Source organism: Pseudophryne corroboree, chromosome 10 (assembly GCF_028390025.1).
Source record: "Pseudophryne corroboree isolate aPseCor3 chromosome 10, aPseCor3.hap2, whole genome shotgun sequence".
Taxonomy (NCBI): Eukaryota; Metazoa; Chordata; class Amphibia; order Anura; family Myobatrachidae; genus Pseudophryne; species Pseudophryne corroboree.
In genome coordinates, this window is record NC_086453.1 from 282104640 (window position 1) to 282127680 (window position 23041).

The 23041-nt window shown below is 45.3% G+C and overlaps 1 protein-coding gene across 1 annotated transcript in view; it reads right to left on the reverse strand.

Moving 5' to 3' along the window:
* The window catches only part of LOC134965534 (nicotinamide N-methyltransferase-like), a 303295-nt gene that overhangs the window by 256883 nt on the left and 23371 nt on the right, over positions 1-23041 (reverse strand). The gene's annotated exons all lie outside the window — the stretch shown is intronic.

Here is a 23041-nt window from a genome sequence, read left to right on the forward strand (position 1 = left end):
CGGAAGGACAACTCAGCTTCACGCGACCAGTTGGTAGGATCCGCTCCTTTCTTTGTCAGAGCTACAATGGGAGCAACCAGGTCAGAAAAAGAATGAATGAACCTCCTATAATAATTCGCAAACCCTAAAAAGCGCTGAATTGCTTTTAAATTGGTGGGTTGCGCCCAACTAAGGATGTCCTGGAGTTTCTTTGGTTCCATGGAATATCCCTGAGGGGAAATTATGTACCCTAAAAAAGATACTTCCGTGACATGAAACTCACACTTCTCCAGCTTGGCATATAAATGATTCTCACGTAACTTTTGAAGAACCAGACGCACCTGGGTAACATGTTGTTCCATTGATTCAGAAAAAATCAGGATGTCGTCTAAGTAAACGACCACGAATTTCCCTAGGAAGTCACGGAGCACATCGTTAATGAGGTCTTGAAAAACTGCCGGAGCATTGGACAGGCCGAACGGCATCACCAGGTATTCGTAGTGACCCGACTGAGTACTGAAGGCCGTTTTCCACTCATCTCCAGATTTAATTCGGATGAGGTTGTACGCTCCTCTAAGGTCAATTTTAGAAAAAATCACAGCAGAACGTAACTGATCAAAGAGTACAGAAATCAACGGCAAAGGATAGGTGTTTTTAACTGAGATCTTATTCAGGGCTCTAAAATCAATGCAAGGTCTAAGCGAGCCATCCTTTTTCTCCACAAAGAAGAAGCCTGCACTTAAAGGAGATTTTGATGGTCTAATAAATCCTTTCTCAAGGCTCTCCTTTACATAATCATTCATAGAGATGAGCGCCTGAAATTTTTCGGGTTTTGTGTTTTGGTTTTGGGTTCGGTTCCGCGGCCGTGTTTTGGGTTCGAACGCGTTTTGGCAAAACCTCACCGAATTATTTTTGTCGGATTCGGGTGTGTTTTGGATTCGGGTGTTTTTTTCCAAAAACACTAAAAAACAGCTTAAATCATAGAATTTGGGGGTCATTTTGATCCCAAAGTATTATTAACCTCAAAAACCATAATTTACACTCATTTTCAGTCTATTCTGAATACCTCACACCTCACAATATTATTTTTAGTCCTAAAATTTGCACCGAGGTCGCTGTGTGAGTAAGATAAGCGACCCTAGTGGCCGACACAAACACCGGGCCCATCTAGGAGTGGCACTGCAGTGTCACGCAGGATGTCCCTTCCAAAAAACCCTCCCCAAACAGCACATGACGCAAAGAAAAAAAGAGGCGCAATGAGGTAGCTGTGTGAGTAAGATTAGCGACCCTAGTGGCCGACACAAACACCGGGCCCATCTAGGAGTGGCACTGCAGTGTCACGCAGGATGGCCCTTCCAAAAAACCCTCCCCAAACAGCACATGACGCAAAGAAAAAAAGAGGCGCAATGAGGTAGCTGACTGTGTGAGTAAGATTAGCGACCCTAGTGGCCGACACAAACACCGGGCCCATCTAGGAGTGGCACTGCAGTGTCACGCAGGATGGCCCTTCCAAAAAACCCTCCCCAAACAGCACATGACGCAAAGAAAAAAAGAGGCGCAATGAGGTAGCTGACTGTGTGAGTAAGATTAGCGACCCTAGTGGCCGACACAAACACCGGGCCCATCTAGGAGTGGCACTGCAGTGTCACGCAGGATGTCCCTTCCAAAAAACCCTCCCCAAACAGCACATGACGCAAAGAAAAAAAGAGGCGCAATGAGGTAGCTGTGTGAGTAAGATTAGCGACCCTAGTGGCCGACACAAACACCGGGCCCATCTAGGAGTGGCACTGCAGTGTCACGCAGGATGTCCCTTCCAAAAAACCCTCCCCAAACAGCACATGACGCAAAGAAAAAAAGAGGCGCAATGAGGTAGCTGTGTGAGTAAGATTAGCGACCCTAGTGGCCGACACAAACACCGGGCCCATCTAGGAGTGGCACTGCAGTGTCACGCAGGATGTCCCTTCCAAAAAACCCTCCCCAAACAGCACATGACGCAAAGAAAAAAAGAGGCGCAATGAGGTAGCTGACTGTGTGAGTAAGATTAGCGACCCTAGTGGCCGACACAAACACCGGGCCCATTTAGGAGTGGCACTGCAGTGTCACGCAGGATGTCCCTTCCAAAAAACCCTCCCCAATCAGCACATGATGCAAAGAAAAAGAAAAGAAAAAAGAGGTGCAAGATGGAATTATCCTTGGGCCCTCCCACCCACCCTTATGTTGTATAAACAAAACAGGACATGCACACTTTAACCAACCCATCATTTCAGTGACAGGGTCTGCCACACGACTGTGACTGATATGACGGGTTGGTTTGGACCCCCCCCAAAAAAGAAGCAATTAATCTCTCCTTGCACAAACTGGCTCTACAGAGGCAAGATGTCCACCTCATCTTCACCCTCCGATATATCACCGTGTACATCCCCCTCCTCACAGATTATCAATTCGTCCCCACTGGAATCCACCATCTCAGCTCCCTGTGTACTTTGTGGAGGCAATTGCTGCTGGTCAATGTCTCCGCGGAGGAATTGATTATAATTCATTTTAATGAACATCATCTTCTCCACATTTTCTGGATGTAACCTCGTACGCCGATTGCTGACAAGGTGAGCGGCGGCACTAAACACTCTTTCGGAGTACACACTTGTGGGAGGGCAACTTAGGTAGAATAAAGCCAGTTTGTGCAAGGGCCTCCAAATTGCCTCTTTTTCCTGCCAGTATAAGTACGGACTGTGTGACGTGCCTACTTGGATGCGGTCACTCATATAATCCTCCACCATTCTATCAATGTTGAGAGAATCATATGCAGTGACAGTAGACGACATGTCCGTAATCGTTGTCAGGTCCTTCAGTCCGGACCAGATGTCAGCATCAGCAGTCGCTCCAGACTGCCCTGCATCACCGCCAGCGGGTGGGCTCGGAATTCTGAGCCTTTTCCTCGCACCCCCAGTTGCGGGAGAATGTGAAGGAGGAGATGTTGACAGGTCGCGTTCCGCTTGACTTGACAATTTTGTCACCAGCAGGTCTTTCAACCCCAGCAGACCTGTGTCTGCCGGAAAGAGAGATCCAAGGTAGGCTTTAAATCTAGGATCGAGCACGGTGGCCAAAATGTAGTGCTCTGATTTCAACAGATTGACCACCCGTGAATCCTTGTTAAGCGAATTAAGGGCTGCATCCACAAGTCCCACATGCCTAGCGGAATCGCTCCCTTTTAGCTCCTTCTTCAATGCCTCCAGCTTCTTCTGCAAAAGCCTGATGAGGGGAATGACCTGACTCAGGCTGGCAGTGTCTGAACTGACTTCACGTGTGGCAAGTTCAAAGGGCATCAGAACCTTGCACAACGTTGAAATCATTCTCCACTGCACTTGAGACAGGTGCATTCCATCTCCTATATCGTGCTCAATTGTATAGGCTTGAATGGCCTTTTGCTGCTCCTCCAACCTCTGAAGCATATAGAGGGTTGAATTCCACCTCGTTACCACTTCTTGCTTCAGATGATGGCAGGGCAGGTTCAGTAGTTTTTGGTGGTGCTCCAGTCTTCTGTACGTGGTGCCTGTACGCCGAAAGTGTCCCGCAATTTTTCTGGCCACCGACAGCATCTCTTGCACGCCCCTGTCGTTTTTTAAAAAATTCTGCACCACCAAATTCAAGGTATGTGCAAAACATGGGACGTGTTGGAATTTGCCCATATTTAATGCACACACAATATTGCTGGCGTTGTCCGATGCCACAAATCCACAGGAGAGTCCAATTGGGGTAAGCCATTCCGCGATGATCTTCCTCAGTTGCCGTAAGAGGTTTTCAGCTGTGTGCGTATTCTGGAAAGCGGTGATACAAAGCGTAGCCTGCCTAGGAAAGAGTTGGCGTTTGCGAGATGCTGCTACTGGTGCCGCCGCTGCTGTTCTTGCGGCGGGAGTCCATACATCTACCCAGTGGGCTGTCACAGTCATATAGTCCTGACCCTGCCCTGCTCCACTTGTCCACATGTCCGTGGTTAAGTGGACATTGGGTACAACTGCATTTTTTAGGAGACTGGTGAGTCTTTTTCTGACGTCCGTGTACATTCTCGGTATCGCCTGCCTAGAGAAGTGGAACCTAGATGGTATTTGGTAACGGGGGCACACTGCCTCAATAAATTGTCTAGTTCCCTGTGAACTAACGGCGGATACCGGACGCACGTCTAACACCAACATAGTTGTCAAGGACTCAGTTATCCGCTTTGCAGTAGGATGACTGCTGTGATATTTCATCTTCCTCGCAAAGGACTGTTGAACAGTCAATTGCTTACTGGAAGTAGTACAAGTGGGCTTACGACTTCCCCTCTGGGATGACCATCGACTCCCAGCGGCAACAACAGCAGCGCCAGCAGCAGTAGGCGTTACACGCAAGGATGCATCGGAGGAATCCCAGGCAGGAGAGGACTCGTCAGACTTGCCAGTGACATGGCCTGCAGGACTATTGGCATTCCTGGGGAAGGAGGAAATTGACACTGAGGGAGTTGGTGGGGTGGTTTGCGTGAGCTTGGTTACAAGAGGAAGGGATTTACTGGTCAGTGGACTGCTTCCGCTGTCACCCAAAGTTTTTGAACTTGTCACTGACTTATTATGAATGCGCTGCAGGTGACGTATAAGGGAGGATGTTCCGAGGTGGTTAACGTCCTTACCCCTACTTATTACAGCTTGACAAAGGGAACACACGGCTTGACACCTGTTGTCCGCATTTCTGGTGAAATACCTCCACACCGAAGAGCTGATTTTTTTGGTATTTTCACCTGGCATGTCAACGGCCATATTCCTCCCACGGACAACAGGTGTCTCCCCGGGTGCCTGACTTAAACAAACCACCTCACCATCAGAATCCTCCTGGTCAATTTCCTCCCCAGCGCCAGCAACACCCATATCCTCCTCATCCTGGTGTACTTCAACACTGACATCTTCAATCTGACTATCAGGAACTGGACTGCGGGTGCTCCTTCCAGCACTTGCAGGGGGCGTGCAAATGGTGGAAGGCGCATGCTCTTCACGTCCAGTGTTGGGAAGGTCAGGCATCGCAACCGACACAATTGGACTCTCCTTGTGGATTTGGGATTTCAAAGAACGCACAGTTCTTTGCGGTGCTTTTGCCAGCTTGAGTCTTTTCAGTTTTCTAGCGAGAGGCTGAGTGCTTCCATCCTCATGTGAAGCTGAACCACTAGCCATGAACATAGGCCAGGGCCTCAGCCGTTCCTTGCCACTCCGTGTGGTAAATGGCATATTGGCAAGTTTACGCTTCTCCTCCGACAATTTTATTTTAGGTTTTGGAGTCCTTTTTTTACTGATATTTGGTGTTTTGGTTTTGACATGCTCTGTACTATGCCATTGGGCATCGGCCTTGGCAGACGACGTTGCTGGCATTTCATCGTCTCGGCCATGACTAGTGGCAGCAGCTTCAGCATGAGGTGGAAGTGGATCTTGATCTTTCCCTAATTTTGGAACCTCAACATTTTTGTTCTCCATATTTTAATAGGCACAACTAAAAGGCACCTCAGGTAAACAATGCAGATGGATGGATTGGATACTAGTATACAATTATGGACGGGCTGCCGAGTGCCGACACAGAGGTAGCCACAGCCGTGAACTACCGCACTGTACTGTGTCTGCTGCTAATATATAGACTGGTTGATAAAGAGATAGTATACTCGTAACTAGTATGTATGTATAAAGAAAGAAAAAAAAAACCACGGTTAGGTCACTGGTATATACAATTATGGACGGGCTGCCGAGTGCCGACACAGAGGTAGCCACAGCCGTGAACTACCGCACTGTACTGTGTCTGCTGCTAATATATAGACTGGTTGATAAAGAGATAGTATACTCGTAACTAGTATGTATGTATAAAGAAAGAAAAAAAAACCACGGTTAGGTGGTATATACAATTATGGACGGGCTGCCGAGTGCCGACACAGAGGTAGCCACAGCCGTGAACTACCGCACTGTACTGTGTCTGCTGCTAATATATAGACTGGTTGATAAAGAGATAGTATACTCGTAACTAGTATGTATGTATAAAGAAAGAAAAAAAAACCACGGTTAGGTCACTGGTATATACAATTATGGACGGGCTGCCGAGTGCCGACACAGAGGTAGCCACAGCCGTGAACTACCGCACTGTACTGTGTCTGCTGCTAATATATAGACTGGTTGATAAAGAGATAGTATACTCGTAACTAGTATGTATGTATAAAGAAAGAAAAAAAAACCACGGTTAGGTCACTGGTATATACAATTATGGACGGGCTGCCGAGTGCCGACACAGAGGTAGCCACAGCCGTGAACTACCGCACTGTACTGTGTCTGCTGCTAATATATAGACTGGTTGATAAAGAGATAGTATACTCGTAACTAGTATGTATGTATAAAGAAAGAAAAAAAAAACACGGTTAGGTCACTGGTATATACAATTATGGACGGGCTGCGGAGTGCCGACACAGAGGTAGCCACAGCCGTGAACTACCGCACTGTACTGTGTCTGCTGCTAATATATAGACTGGTTGATAAAGAGATAGTATACTCGTAACTAGTATGTATGTATAAAGAAAGAAAAAAAAACCACGGTTAGGTAAGCCGAGGCGAAACTGACTGCTCAGGGCTGGGTCATTCAAGCCACAGTCGTTCGACCAACGGCGAAACTCCGTACAATAAACCTCCGCAGGATTTCTACCCTGTCTGAGAGCGCGCAACTGACTTTCAGCGGACGCCTCTCTATCAGGGTCATCATACAAGAGCCCTAAAGACTCAAAAAAAGCGTCAACTGACAACAATGCCGGATCCTCTGCTCTTAAACCAAATGCCCAGGTCTGAGGATCCCCCTGGAGCAAAGAAATAATAAACCCGACCCGCTGAGATTCAGTACCCGAGGAAGTCGGTCTTAAACGAAAATAAAGTTTACAGGATTCTTTAAAATTAAAAAACTCTTTTCTATCACCAGAAAAACGGTCAGGCAAATGCATCTTTGGTTCAGGGACTACCCTTGGGGAAGATCGCAAAAGATCTTCCTGCGACTTCACCCGAAGAGAAAGATCCTGAACCATCTGAGTAAGTTCTTGAATCTGGCTGACTAAGAGCTGACCAGGATTTGGCCCTAAACCTGTTGGATTCATGAGGCCGATAAACTCTCACAAAACTGAATGAGAAAAAATTAAACCGCGTTTAATTTTAAGTTTTGGTATGGCCGGTAATAATGTTATGATTCCAGCACTCTGGTCAGAGGAGATCTTATGGCAAGGACCGGAGCACTGGAACGGAATGCTGGGGAAGGGAGCAGGACAGGAAAATAGCCCCTGGCGCCCTAACTCTGTTGTCTCACCCGTGTTGTCAGAAATCCCCTGCGAGACTATGGTTTCTTGAGCCCTTGGCAGCCGCGTTTGAAGGGCGGATTATGTCTGCCCAACTTCGATGCCCCCCGGTCTTAATGAGAGACAAAGGGAAACCCGAGACAGGGTGATAACAAGAGGCCCTCTAACTAAACAACCAGGCCAGGGGCTAAGCAAACTCAAAACTATAATATGTGCGGAGAAACCGCCAGGGAAAAGGACAACCAAAATATCCACTTGTCCAATTCTCCTACCCGGCACCGCCGAGTACCAGAGAGGACTTGTGGAAGCGGAACCCTCCGCAAATGCTCCAAACACAAAATATAAAAGGTAAAGCGGCTGAGCCGCAACACACGGCAGAGCCGCAACTCACGAACACCACTGGATATAAAATGGTGATCGGTCAGGACTCCAGGGAACCAAACGACCTCTTGGGATGAGATGACAACTCCCGAATACCGGACTTCCGAGGACTGGAATGACCGGATACAGCAGGACTGGAAACAGACTCTCAGCAAACAAAGGCAGCATGCAGGAAGCTATTACCGGCGTCTGTGAGAAGCCCTGGGAGTGTATTTAACAAGGAGTCCTCCAATCAGCTGCTAAAGGCTGATTAGAATAAATGCCGTGCAGCTGCCTTGCTGCACGGCCAGAGAGCAGGTGAATATCTAATTTCCTAAAGCCTAGCAACGGGGAACGCGGTCCGCCAGTGGCGTCCCCGTTGCTAGGGTCCGTGCGGCTCAGCGCGCCCGGCGTCTAGCGTTGCTAGGGAGCCGGCGGCTGTACGTGCACGGCGTCTCTAGTTGCTAGGCGCCGGGCCGCGCAGACCATCAAGCGGACCCCGGCGCCTAACAAAAAGTCACAAGATTTTAAGAACTAAAAGTTACTTTTTTATTAAACTACTATTTGTGTGCGCCCATTGTACAGTACTTTCTCTCCTTGTTTATTTAACACTGTAACCTTACTGTGGTTGGTGGCACCCCCTACTGGAATCAAACAAAGATAAAAAATCTAAATATAATAATTCAAAAAAGAGGTGTACATTCCTTGCTATGAAATTATGTACAGTAAGTGTGATGATACATAACCTTTTGCTTCTATAGTCAAGCAGGCATTGGTCTAGGAGGAGTTTCCTGTCCTTACAAGTTGGTGTTATATATAGAACAGAGAGGCTGATAAATGAAAGGGCTTGACCATCATATATATTGAGTGTCATATATATTGTTTTAGACAGTCTGCTCTCTAGGCCGAACAGTCAATTTACAGTATTTGTTCTGTGCATGCAGCTGAGTCACACTGGGCATGTGTCCCGATGCAGGGGCATAAGTTCATGCCAGAAGACCGGAAGCAAAATAATTGTTGGTGCCCCCACCCCTGCTCACATTCTCTAAAAACACCCAAATACCAGCAGCAGCACACAAACACCCTCTGCCTAACCCATATTCACTACCAACACCCCTTCAACATACAGACACACCCATTCATTACTAACACCCAGGAGCTCACTGACATACATCCCCTCCCCACCCTGCCTTCACTACCAACACCCCAGCAGCACCCACCCAGACACACACTCTTTACTTCTAACATCACAAGGGGGTAGAACACCCAGACACACTGGGGTATATTTACTAAAATTCGTATTTTCCCGACTGAGGTTAAAGTTCAAACACGAATGACATCGAAAGTGTAAATTTTCAACTTTTTTAATTTATTACGACTAATTTACTAAGCTGTCGTATTCTGCATTTTCGTATTTACCGATTTCGATGTCATTCGTATTTTTTGGCAGTGTTTTACGGGAGTGAATTGTAAAACACTGCCGACTTTAACACAATGAATATCGTCCGGATCTGTGCGATCCGTGCTGGGCTTCATTGTGCACCTTTTGGAAAAAGTAAAACTTTGTTAAAATGTAAAAAAAAAATGCGTGGGGTCCCCCCTCCTAAGCAAAACCAGCCTCTGGCTCTTTGAGCCGGTCCTGGTTGAAAAAATATGGGGGGAAAAGTGATAGGGGTTCCCCCATATTTAATCAACCAGCACCGGGCTCTGCGCCTGGTCCTGGTTCCAAAAATACGGGGGACAAAAAGCGTAGGGGTCCCCCGTATTTTTTAAACCAGGACCGGCTCAAAGAGCCCGAGGCTGGTTTTGCTTAGGAGGGGGGACCCCACACATTTTTTTGGATAAAAATGAACACTTTCCCACCCCTTCCCACTGATAAACATGCACGGATCTCATGGATCCGTGCATGCATATCAGAACACGGTAAAAAAAAAGCAGGTCTGTTTTATTTTAGCACTTTCTTACGATTTGTATTTTTTCACGGCAGTGTTTGGCTATTGCCGGCAGTGTTTGGGAATTACACTTTTTAGTAATTTACCGAGTCCTACCAAATTGCAGGTGTATTTGACCGAAGGTGTATTCATTCATATTTTTTTACTAGAACTTCCAAAAAAATACGAATGCCCTCATCACTGCCGTGATTTGAGCTTAGTAAATTCCCGAGATGACACTTTGAAGAAAAAACACCATCTCGGTCAAAATCGGGATCTTAGTAAATATACCCCACTGTTCTCTCCCTGTTTTCACTTCTAACACTCCAGCAGCACCCAGGCACAATAATCTCCCCCAAATAATTTCAACACCCCAGCACCAAAACACTACTTATTGCTGATCAGGGTCTTCTATTCTTGCTGTGTGGTGCTCCCACAGAAACATCAAAGGCAGCATATCCCACAGTGTGAGGGGGAATAGCCAGCAAAGGAGGGGGCATATACTCGAGTCTGTGCCCTGCCCCTTTTATGTACATTGGTGCCATTTGCTTGTTGGAGATATGCCCCTAGGCTGAGGCCAAACTCTGGAGTGAGGACCCTGTTAGAGGGAGAACTGAGGCACATGCTTATTTGTGCTCTGTGGCACATAAAGCAAAACCTAGAGCAATTGAAGAAGTCAGGGTGCCCACTTCAGGACTGGCTCTCGGAGATGACCCCCTTCCATTGTCTCCTGTATGTACGGCCCTGTCCCCATGGGGAAACACTTGGCCTGATTCAGAGATGTACACAATGTCAATATTTACACAGTTGAGTGATTATCGGGCAACTGCGCATGCATCATGATCGCAATACACACTCACAAGAGCACCATAGTTATACTGCTCACAGTGAGGATTTGCAAAGTGACTGACAGTCGAGGAGCATGTTAGGGAAGGTAATAGGGAGTGGTAGCAAATAAGCAGGTGTGTTGTGACTGTCATTGTGGTATGTCTCAGTGGCCATTTTGTGTGAACATAGGGTTACTGAAATGGTTGATTATCGAAGGATCCTGAATCTCCACTGTATGTTTGCACGCAGATACCGATATCTGCAAGGCCACCGGCAGGTGGCTAAATCCATGCAGCTACGCAATAGCATATTTTTGCACATCTGCAGAGTACAGGATTGTGCTGCTGCACATGCGTTAGCAAATATATACTGTATGAATGATGCCTACTGTACCTTTGTACGCACACACAAATAAATGTATAGGCAGTGTATGGATGTTTTAGGGCTGCAAAGGAGAAGTGGCTAAATAGATGCAGGCCAATGGGAATGTCCAAGGTGTGTTGGGGAGGGGGGTGTCACTACTGCTCTTCTTTTTCTTTGTTTTGGGTATTAGGAGTATGACAATAGCATCATTACTTATGATTAAGAGAGAAATGATGACATTTTGGAGCTCAATAATGTGGAGCTTCCCTATACGACCAAGATAAGAAGAAACTCTATATCTCTGCTACAACATTGAATAGGAGGAGGAACAGAAAGGTGAATGGTCATTGATTAATTAAACTTAGAATGACTTTACACCTAACCCAAAAGGAAAAATACACAAAACATTTTCCCCAGCACACCAAGGGGTATTAGCAATAAGACTTGAACACTACATAGTAGGAGAAAATGTGTAGGTCTTGGTTACATACTGTATATTTACAAAGATATGGTTAAGCCACCAGTCCACTTCACAGTTTCTCTCAAATGGTAGTCCCTAAAACTGTGAGAGAGCAGTACCCACTCTGATTTATATAATTCCTTCAGTTTAACAACTGATCTGCTTAATTTTATTCACTTTACATACAGTATGGCATCTGAGCATTCACGGTTCTCCCAAATCTTTAAAGGAGCATGGGGTCTATGTAGAGAGATAAAGTGGACAGAGATAAAGCACCAGCCAATCAGCTCCTAATTGCCATGTTATGGGCTGTGTTTTCAAAATGACTATTAGTATCTGGTTGACTGGTACATTAATTATGTCCACTTTTTCTCTCTCTAGGGCAGCCTTTTTTAACTGGTGTGCGGTACCCGCCGCACAGACCTGCCACCGCCGCCTGCCGCCAGCCAGACTGGCCACCAGAGACCCGCCGCCAACCAGATCGCTGCCCGTCAGACAGTCCCGCAGCATCCGGCAGCCAGATATGCCTGCTCGGCCAGTGCTGCACTTCCGTACCGTGACAGCTGGCCCGTGACCTATATGGTGAGTCATAGGTCATGCACCGCATGATGCATCCCGCTCACCCACACACTCCGTGCTGCCTGGTCCGTGGTGCCCACATGTCGCATCCTGCTCACCCACTCACGCCGTGCTGCCTGGTCTCGCAGGTGTGTTACTAAGGGGGGGCAGGTGTGTGGAATTGCAAGGGGGGCAGGCGTGTGAAATATGAGGGGCACTCTAGTGGGTGACCCCAATTAACTTTGCAGTTTACAGCAGACCGCAAAGTTCCCATCATTGGGTAGAATGGAGCTGCGCTGAGCTCCATTCTAGCCAGTGCGCTCTTCCTTATTGACAAGCTAGGAGCGTACAGCCAATCTGGAGAGTGCCATGACGTGACGTGGCGCTCCTTGATTGGCTGTCGGGACTTTCAGTAACAGAAGTCACGGGGGATCCTGGCATTCAGGGAAATGGGTTCCATGTGTAAACATGGAACCCCTTTAGGTGCGTGGATCGGGTTTTCATTTTTTTATTTTATTCAAGTCCCTGGATTACTTTGTGAAAGAAGAGGACAGATCTTCACTGGATTGGTTGTAAGTATAATTTTATTTTTACAGGTACCCCATGGATTCTACTGGAAAAGTGGACGTGATTCTCAGCGTTGGACGTAGGTAAGTATGTGAGTGTGTAAGTGTGGCTCTCAATTTCAAGACTACTTTACAACATTATTCAGTTCATCACAGGTAGATACTGATATTCAGAAACGCTTACTTACACATACCGTATTACCTGCTTTAACGTCTGATCAACAGGAAGCCCTGGCGGGTGAAATCACGATGGAGGAAATCAATAACACCATCTCACACTTATCTCATGGTAAATCCCCAGGCCCGGATGGCCTTTCAGGCGACTACTATTGTATACTTCAACCGCATATTGCCCCATCGTTATTGGAACTGTTCCAAAAAAACTGTCCATCTCCCTTTTTTAATGAAGCACATATAACCCTTCTACCAAAGCCAGACAGGGACGCAATGTTACTTTCTTCATATAGACCTATTAGTCTCCTGAACGTTGACTATAAGATTCTGGCAAAAATTATGGTGACACGGCTCCACGCTATTCTCCCCGATATTCTCACTATTACTAAGATGGGATTTGTGCAGGGTCGACATGCAGTCAGGGCTATTCGTACAGCCTTGGCTGCAGTGGTAACATCCCAAAATTCCTGTGTTGATTCAAAAATGCTTGTAAGTCTTGATGCTAACAAAGCGTTCGATATGGTGTTGTGGCCACATTTATATACAGTCTTAGAAGGCAGGGGCTTTGAAAATAATTTATTGACTATATTCTGTATATTTACAATAGACCTTCTGCCTCTCTCCTAATAAATGGAGTTAGGGGACCGAGATTTTATGTAGAAAGGGGCACCCGCCAGGGTTGTCCTTTATCCCCTTTACTGTCTAATCTGGCACTAGATCCTTTATTATGTATACTCCAAGAATGAACAGCGTTCCAGGGAATAAAAATAGGTACACAGGAAATAAAACTTTCTGCATTCGCTAATGATATAATTCTTTATATCAGCAATCCTGAACAGATTCTTGCACATATACTCGAAAAGATCCAGTTATTTGGATCCATTTTGGGTTTCAGCATAAACATGGACAAATCCAGAGCAATGCTGCTCTGTGGGACTAACGCTAACACGCGATGGATTGCTCAGTATCCTTTACAATGGGTCAATACACATATCCCTTACTTAGGAATAATGATACCACGAAATATGGACGATTTATACAGAATAGATGTCAGTAAAGCTATAAATACCCTATAAGCTGAAATAAAGGGATGGGACCGTCTTCCATTATCTTACCTGTATAGGGCCAACTTACTTAAAATGGTAGCCATCCCCCACTTACTCTATCCATTACAAACACTTCCAGTCTTGCTCACAAAAACGGTCACACAATCCATTTACACACTCATTAGGAAATTTATCTGGAAGGGAGGCAGAGCCAGGATAGCATTGCGAAAATTGGCCCAACCTAAATCGAATGGAGGGATTAACTTCCCAGACATTGAAATATACAATCATACTGCTCTCTTAACACACCTGAGAGACTGGATATACAAAAGTTCGTTTTATACCAACACATTATTAGAACAAAATTTCTTGCAAGGCAAAGATCTGACATGTTTCCTACACCAGCATGACCAGGAAATTCCAGATTATATAAAATCCAACCCACTCCTGAGGACTACCATAAAATTGTGGCACATTCTGCGCCATAATGCTAAATTGTGTCAATATCATCCCCTACATCTACCCTTACTCCAAAACCTCAAATTTCTAGGTGGCATGGCTGCTCACCCCTTCACCATGTGGAGATTGGCTGAGATACATACTGTTCGATCTTTGGTTTCCACGGGGGATCAAAGAATATTGACTTTTTCTGAGGTACAGTATCCTCGACATTTGCTATGGTCAGCCCATACTCCTTAGCATTTATACAAGTGGGATTTTACATAAATCATGTTCTTAAGCACTTTACGATAGCAGATTGGAATAACTCTCTAGACAGCCTTTTATCATACCCGGTTCCACAACACAAAGCTATATCTTCTCATTACACTTTCTTAAGGAAAAACTTAGATCATGCCAAAATTACAGGAGGCATGTCTAAGTTGTTAAGTCACTTCCCTAGATTAACAATGCCTATACAGTAAAAAGCCTTAATGTTCTCAAGCAAAGTTTTACCAGCCAGCATGTATACAGAATTATTTTTGAATGTGTATCACAATACATATTTGTCCCCTCTGCGTCGTTTCCACATGGAAACCTCTGAAAATCACTCTTGCCCGAAATGCCATCAGTCTGAAGCTGACACATATCATTGTTTATGGGCTTACCCATTTATCCAATACTTTTGGCATCTTGTTAGGCGCTATGCTGAAACTAAAGTAATAACCTACGTACCATTCACACCAGAATGGGCAATTCTGGGCATTATAGATCCGAATCTTAGAATGCCTCTGGAATGCAAAAAGTTGCTTGTAGCCCTTAGCGCAGCAGGGAAAAAGACAATTCTTCAGGGGTGAATAGACACTACTCCTCCGCAGATACCTTTATTTTTAACTAAAATGTATCATCTATTTCGGATGGATTGGGTGGAAGCGATAGTGGACAAGGGCAAACAGGTGGATCATTTTTTTACACTGTGGGAATCGTATATTTCTACTCTCCCTCTTACCACATGGCAACAAATACATCACAGTCTAAAAAACACCACGTGGTATTTAACAAGGTTGGCAGCACAGGATCCACCTGTTTCCCTGTATTGATGCCGGAGGTTGGTTGGCAGCTCCTTTCAGGGCTAATATATTGACTCTATGGTTTAGATATTCCATTGATGAAACAAAATAAAACAGATATCGCACAATGTATAAACATTGCTTTTATTTTATACTTGATAACATATATTATACAATGTAACAACAAGATTGTTTACAACGAATGACTGCTGTTAATGACATATTACTGTTCTCCTAATGCGTGATGACTCAATAAAGAAACTTTTAAAAATAGCTGCCTATTTGATATGTGCAGTATGGGATTTTTGCTCTCTAACTGCCATTGAAAGATCCTCCTCCAATGCATCAGCCCAGGCTGCCACTGCTTTTGCCATCCAGGCTGAAGCCATGGCTGGTCTTATGATTGCCCCAGACAAGGAAAAAATGTTTTTTAGAAAACCTTTGACTTTCCTGTCCATGACATCATTTAGTGATGTTGACGGCAGAGGTAATGTAGATTTTTGCACCAATCGAATGACATGCGTATCTACTTTGGGAGACACCTCCCTTTGTAAACAGTCCCCAGCCGGAAGAGTATAATTGGAATTCCATTTCCTTGGAATTCTAAACTTCTTACTGGGTGTAACCCAAGCCTCTTGCATAATTTCCGTCAGCTGTTCTGACCCAGGAAACTCAGTCCTAACTCTTTTGGAACGTTTAAACACAATGCCTTAGATTTTAACAAAGGTTCCGCTAACTCTTCTAAAGATAGAATGGCCTTCATTGCACTAATTAGCTCAGGTATGTCAATCGAGCTGAGGCCTTCCTCCTCTTCTCTGTATTCAGACACGGAGTGGGATGAGTCCTCATCCTCCAATGAGTCCTCATCTGAAACATGTTTAGACTGTAAAAATGTTGTTTCATGTCTATGTGATTTACTTACCACCGGCCTTTAAGCCTATTCTTGTTGAGAGGCTGCCGATTCCTGTGCTGGATGTAATAAACCCCAGGTGGAATGTTGCATGTAAGGGTTAATAGGGTAACTTATCCCTGGTATAGGAGCTGGCATTATCCACTCAGCTATACTGGATAATGTCTGTGCAAAAGAAGCCCATGGGGGGTCAGCTTGAACCTGTGCCTGCCTTGGATTATTCAACAGGCTTTGGTGAAAGCTAGAACAATTTGCACATAATCCATTTTGAACCAGATCCTGAGAGGTTAACCCAGCTTTGCAAGACAAACATGAAATAAGTGTAGGTGCTGCTGTGAAGAGTGTATCTTCCTCACCCTTGCCTCCCTTAGACATGATAAATAAATCACACACCTGTATAGTGTTAACTACACAATTTGTAACTGTAATCACTTTAAAATTTGTTAAAGTGACATACACTGCTTTGCACCAGCATTGAGGATCGGAATACACAGGAAAAACTAGACAGAATTAGAGTAAAGTCAGCAATAACAATAGCAGACAGTCACAGATTATACAGTAGTATAATAAGCAATATGAGCACATAACCAACTACAAATACATTTCACGTATGTAGGAAAAACATATTACTGCATTACCTCATATAGGAATTTTAAACGTATTCAGTCGCACAGCGAAAGAAAACAGCAGCAATAGTTTACAGACTCATATGCATCAGGCACTTATCCAACTATTCGTACTCAAAGGTAGATCGAGACTAAGGAGGTCATTCTGACCTGTTCGCAAGTGGCAGTTTTTTCGCAGCGGTGCAAACGGGTCAGTTCTGCGCATGCGTGGTGGCTGCATTGTGCAGGCGCGTCATTGCCCGGCAACAGCAGCGATGCTGCTAACGAAAAAAAGAGGTCGTAGCGGCGATCGCAAAAAGATTGGCAGGAGGAAGGCGTTCCGGAGCGTCAACTCACCGTTTTTTGGGAGTGGTGCAGCGAACGCAGGCGTGTCCAGGCATTTGGAGGGCGGATGTCTGACGCCAATTCCGGGACCTTCAACGCTGGATTCATCACAACTCATACCTTGGTCTTGTTCTGCACAAAACTTTTTTGCATTGCAGGGCTGCACAAGCAAACGCAGCCTTGCTATGCAAAAAACCCACTCCCATAGGCGACATCTAGTTGATCGTATGGGTAGCAAAAAGTTGGTACATGCGATCAACTCGGAATGACCCCCTTAGTGCTGTATCACCCGGCTCAGGAGAGTGGAATACAGGGAAAGACGGGTTTGTGTTCTTGGAACACTGGGCGGACTTCTCAGTCAGGCACCATCTTTTTTCTCGTGACGGATTGCACCTGAATGAGGAAGGGGCTGTGGTGCTGGGGGGTAGGATGGTTAGTAGGTTGGAGGAGCTTTTAAACTAGGAGCCTGGGGTGAGGAGTTAGCTAGAAACTATGGGTCATGCAGCGAGTATAGTAGGGATGGTGGTAGTGAGATAAATGGGGGTGGAGAAGGGGGGAGGGAAAGTGCAGGCGGTTAGGGTATTTACATGGGTTCTATTAAGGGTGTTAAGAAAGGTATTGCTAAAGCATTAAATAACAACAATTATGTGTATTTATTACTATAGAAAATGTTGTATGGGACTTAAGGGAAAACACTTATGTCAGGGCAGCAAATTTAGACGGGAACATTGGGTTGACCAAAGAGAAAAGTAAGGTGGGCAATACTAAGTACGGTGGGGTTGGAGAGGGAGCGAGAAGGACAGTCTGTATCAGTAACTCTACGGATGCACTAGTTAACCAGGATGGGAAATCTTTAGGAAAACAAACAAATAAAGGAACCGATAAACTAAAATGTATGCTTGCAAACGCAAGAAGTCTAGCAGGTAAAATGGGGGAATTGGAATTGTTAGCATCAAAGGCTGAGTATGACATTATAGGTATTACGGAAACATGGTGGGACGACTTTCACGACTGGGTTGCTAACTTGGAGGGGTAGTCTCTTTTTAGGAGGGACAGGGCTAACAAAAGAGGAGGAGGTGTATGTCTTTATGTTAAACCATCACTTAAACCATACCTAAAGGAGGTTATCTATGAGGAGACTGGCCATAATGTGGAGTCACTATGGGTAGAAATCTCAAGTGGGGGAATTGATGCAAAAAAACTAGTCATAGGCAAGTGCTACAAACAGCCGGATATTAGCATACATGAGGAAGAACAACTATTCCAGCAAATCAAAAGGCTGCGGGTTTGGGGGACATCCTTGTCATTAGGGATTTTAATTACCCGGATATAAACTGGAGTAACGATTCATGTGCTAAAGTGAGGGGCGGCAGGTTCTTAAATATGTTTAGGGATCACTACTTGTCTCAATTAGTCGAGGACCCAACTAGGGCTAAAACTACCCTGGATCTAGTAATTACTAATAATGTGGACATTATATCAAACACTAAAGTTGGGGAGACTTTGGGTAACAGTGATCACTATATGATCATATTCAACATCAGTTTCAGGAAACATAGCTACAGGGGTTCCACCAAAACTTTTAACTTTAGGAAGGCTAATTTCAGTATGCTTAGATGTGCATTTAACGACATAGAGTGGGAGATTCTGTTTAATAACAAGAACACTTCGGAAATGTGGGATGTTTTAAAAGGGTTGCTGGATATCAATATTCATAACTTTATTCCCATGGGCAGCAAACGCAGGAGTAATTAAACTCAAACCAATGTGGCTTAACAAGAAGGTTAAGGCAGAAATGTATTTTAAAAAAGCGGGCTTTCAAAGCATTTAAATCTAATGGAAAGGAGGAGTCTTTCAAGTATTACAAGGTGTGTAATAAGAAAAGCAAAAAAAAGCAATAAGAGCTGCTAAAATGAAAATGAAAAGCAAATTGTTGTAGAGAGTAAAACCAATCCTAAAAAGTTTTTTAAATACATAAACGGTAAAAGGTTAAAAAGGAGAATATAGGTCCATTAAAAGATGAATTAGGAGAACAGATAAATGATGACGAAATAAAAGCGGAAATACTGAACAAATTCTTTTAATCAGTATTCACCAGTGAAGAACTGATGGTGGGAGTAGAGCATAACAATTGTGACAGTAATGATTCATGGTTAGATACTTGTTTAAGCAAATAAGTAGTCAGGGAGAGACTAAGCAAAATTAAAATTAATAAATCACCTGGTCCTAATGGACTTCACCCGAGGGTTCTTATGGAGCTTGGTTCACAACTAGCACAACCCCTATACTTGATTTTCAATAGTTCAATTAAATCAGGCATGGTACCGAAGGATTGGCGTATAGCTGAGGTAGTGCCATTATTTAAAAAGGGATCCAAAAATCTTCCGGGAAACTACAGACCAGTTAGTTTAACATCTATAGTGGGGAAAATATTGGAAGGAATTCTAAGGGATGTCATATAGGAGTATCTAAAGTCCACTTGGATTATTAGCAAGAACTAGCATGGGTTTGTGAGGGACAGGTCATGTCAGACTAACTTAAATAGCTTCTACGAGGAAGTGAGCAATAATCTTGATAAAGGAAAAGCAGTGTATGTGGTCTTCCTAGATTTTGAAAAAGCCTTCGATACAGTTCCTCACAGGAGACTGATGATCAAATTAAAGGAGATTGGCCTAGGAAAAACTATTTGCACATGGATAAGCAGCTGGTTGGATAGCAGGGTACAGCGAGTAGTGGTCAATGGGAAGTCCTCAACCTGGTCCCCAGTAGTCAGTGGAATACCACAAGGGTCCGTACTCGGACCACTACTGTTCAACTTATTTATCAATGACCTAGAAATAGGCCTGGAAAGCACAGTGTCAATCTTTGCAGATGATACTAAACTGTGTAAGGTAATTAATTCAGAATTGGATGTGGAGTCCTTGCAGAATGATCTATCTAAACTTGAACTCTGGGCGTCTAAATGGAAAATGAGGTTCAATACAGACAAATGCATTTTGGGACTAAAAACAAACTTGCATCCTACATATTAAATAGGGAACACCTAGGGGAAACAGAGTTGGAAAAAGATTTGGGGGTATTCATTGATAATAGTCTTTATAACCGTACACAATGTCAAAACGCAGTAAGGAAGGCAAGTAAGGTGCTAGCGTGCATAAAAAGGGGAATTGTGACAAGGGACTTGGATGTAATCATGCCGCTGTATAAGGCATTGTTAAGTCCGCACCTGGAATATTGTGTTCAGTTTTGGGCATCATTGTATAAAAAAGACATCAGTGAACGCAAAATTGTTCAAAGGCGAGCTACTAAATTGATTAAAGGCCTAGAAGGACTGGACTATAAGGAAAGACTTACTAGAAAAGAGGCGCCTAAGAGGAGATATTATTAATATCTTCAAATATGTAAAGGGACATCACAAAGAGTTATCAGAGGAATTATTTATTAAAAGAACACAGTTTAGGACTCGTGGGCACTCGCTGCGACTGGAGGAGAGAAAGTTCCGAACGTAACGGAGGAAAGGGTTCTTCACTGTTAGGGCAATCAGGATGTGGAATTCCCTGCCAGGGAAGGTGGCAATGGTGGACTCTGTAATTGGATTTAAAAAAGGAATGGATACATTTCTGAATTAAAAAGCTATCCAAGGTTATAATACTTAAATATCAACGTGGTTAATCCGGGGGTAACATGAGTTATAGTAGCTAACTAGTCATAAAACATTATTTAGCAAGTATGTAGAATCATCACAACTTAAAACAGGTTGAACACGATGGGCAATTTGCCTCTATTCAACCTCAAATGCTATGTTACCCTGCTTCCAGGATCGATCAATACATTAGTTAAAGCTGAGTGGATCCAGACACTATTAGTGTACACAATTGCCCCGTGAACCTACAGTGAACACAGACGCACCAGTCACACAGCCTCCTAAGCTGTAACTGGGTCCTTGTAGATACACAGTGTCTCAGATGGAAGCAGGAACTCAGTTCATGGTGGGAAACTCGGAGGAAACTAGTCATGAACTGGGGGGAGGGGCGACCAAGGGAGCATCTTACTCCCCACTACTGACATCAACCCTAGGGATCGCAGCCTCATACATCCTCTGGAGCCTATGATCCCTGAGGCCTAGCACTGGTGCACCCGAGGTAGCAGCTGCCTTAGCGACTGTTTGGTAGTCTCCATCCCGAAACAGTGCAGCTGTGTCTTGCGTTTCCCTACTAAGTGGAACGGATGCCTTACATTCTCCCCGTGCTCCAGCCACAGCCTGGTAACGTCTGCTGGACTTGCTAGTACATTCTACACAGATGCCCGCTAAAACAGCACTTTACACGTGGGTAAGCGTTGCCACGACCCGGCGGGGAGTTGTTAGAGCGACTCTTTCTAAGGTACGTATAAGATGCTTTTTAGAAAGATTGCTCAAAAAATAGCAAGACTATAAAAAAGAAAAAAAAAAGCTTATGCCTGCTAAAGAACAGCAACCCAATTGACCATGGTTCGGCTCCTGGCGAACCAAACAAAAAAACTGATTTGCCTGAGACAGGGATATAGGGACGGGCCCATTGCATGCTGAGAAGCCAAAAGCTTTGACCGTTTGGTGCAAAGCCGCTGTCGCGTCATCATATCCCAATGTTATCCTGTGGATAACCTGTGGACCCTGCTGGAGAAATATACAGTATACAGAATATACAGCATTATATTTATTACTCAAGTCCATTGAGTGCTGCTTGTTCCTTCCTATGGGTTATCTACATGCTGTTGTAATGTCTGGAGGGCACCCCGACAAGTTGTTCTTCCTTTCCAGAGTGTGTAAACTCACTGGATATACAGTATAGATATTATAGATAGACTAGGTGATTCATCGCGCCCTACGGGCGCTCTTCACACCGGTGAAAGGGGCTACGCCCCCTGAAACCTTGCACGCCCTTGTGGCGTGCAATATTTTTATTATATGGAATTTTACCTCCATTTAAAATTGTGTGAGTGGTTAAGTATTGCATGGACAAAGGGTGTGCGATGGTTAAGGTGTCATAGCCCCTTGCAACAGCGTGAGCAGCGCACGCAGGGCCTGATGAATCACCTATTAGGTGATGTGGTTGGGGGAGTGGCGGGTGCGGGGGAGACGTGGATGGAGGAGGGGGTCCAGGTGAGATGTGGGTGGGAGAGGGGCGGTTTGCGGGGGTGCCGTGGGTGGGGGAGGGGTTGGTGCAGTGGTGCCACGGGTGGGGGAGGGGGTCCGGAGCCACCGCGGGTGGGGGAGAAGCGGCTGCAAGGGTCGCGGGTGGGGGAGGGTCGGGTGCAGTGGTGCTGTGGGTGGGGAAGGGGCAGGGGTGCTGTGGGAGGGGGTTTGGAGCCACTGCGGGTGGTGGAGGGGGTGTGTGGGGTTGTCGTGGATGGGGCCCGGAGGTACTCTGAGTGAGGGAGGGGCGGGTAATGCTTCTCCTGCTTCTCCACCTGGAAGCAGCTAAGCTGCTGTCCTCCCTTTGGCAGTGGCTCTCTCTGAGACTCGCACAGCAGCCAAGCAGCCAGTCACTATTGTTAGCGCCTGTGTCCCAATGCGCCGCATTACAGGGAAGAAGATGCACTCAATAAACTACAGCTACCAGCAGCCCTTAGCACTTGAATGCTTCGGTGCTAAGGGCTGCTGGGAGGTGTAGTTTATTTAGTGCATCTACTTCTCTGTAATGCGGCGCGTTTGGACACCGGCGCTAACAATAGTGACTGGCTGGCAGAACTGACTGACTGGCTGAATCAATGTAAAAGGTGAGAGTGCTGTGCAGTGTCAGTGACACTGCACACCCACTGCACTACACAGCACTGTCACCTTTTACATTGATTCAGCATCCAGACATTACCCTCCGCGATATCACCCACTCTATCCATTACATTAGCCATCTCGGGGCTTCCAGAGTCGGCAGCCCAGGTGCTGTTTTGCGGAGTCAGGGCCTCTAGGGATCTGGACGCGGCTGTGGCGGGAAGGCACTTCTGTGACATCACGTGCAGGAGGAGGCTCTGGGGCTCAGGGAGTATGCCGCGCAGGGAGGGCTATTGAAGCCTTCCACTGCGCTGCATTCATACACATCT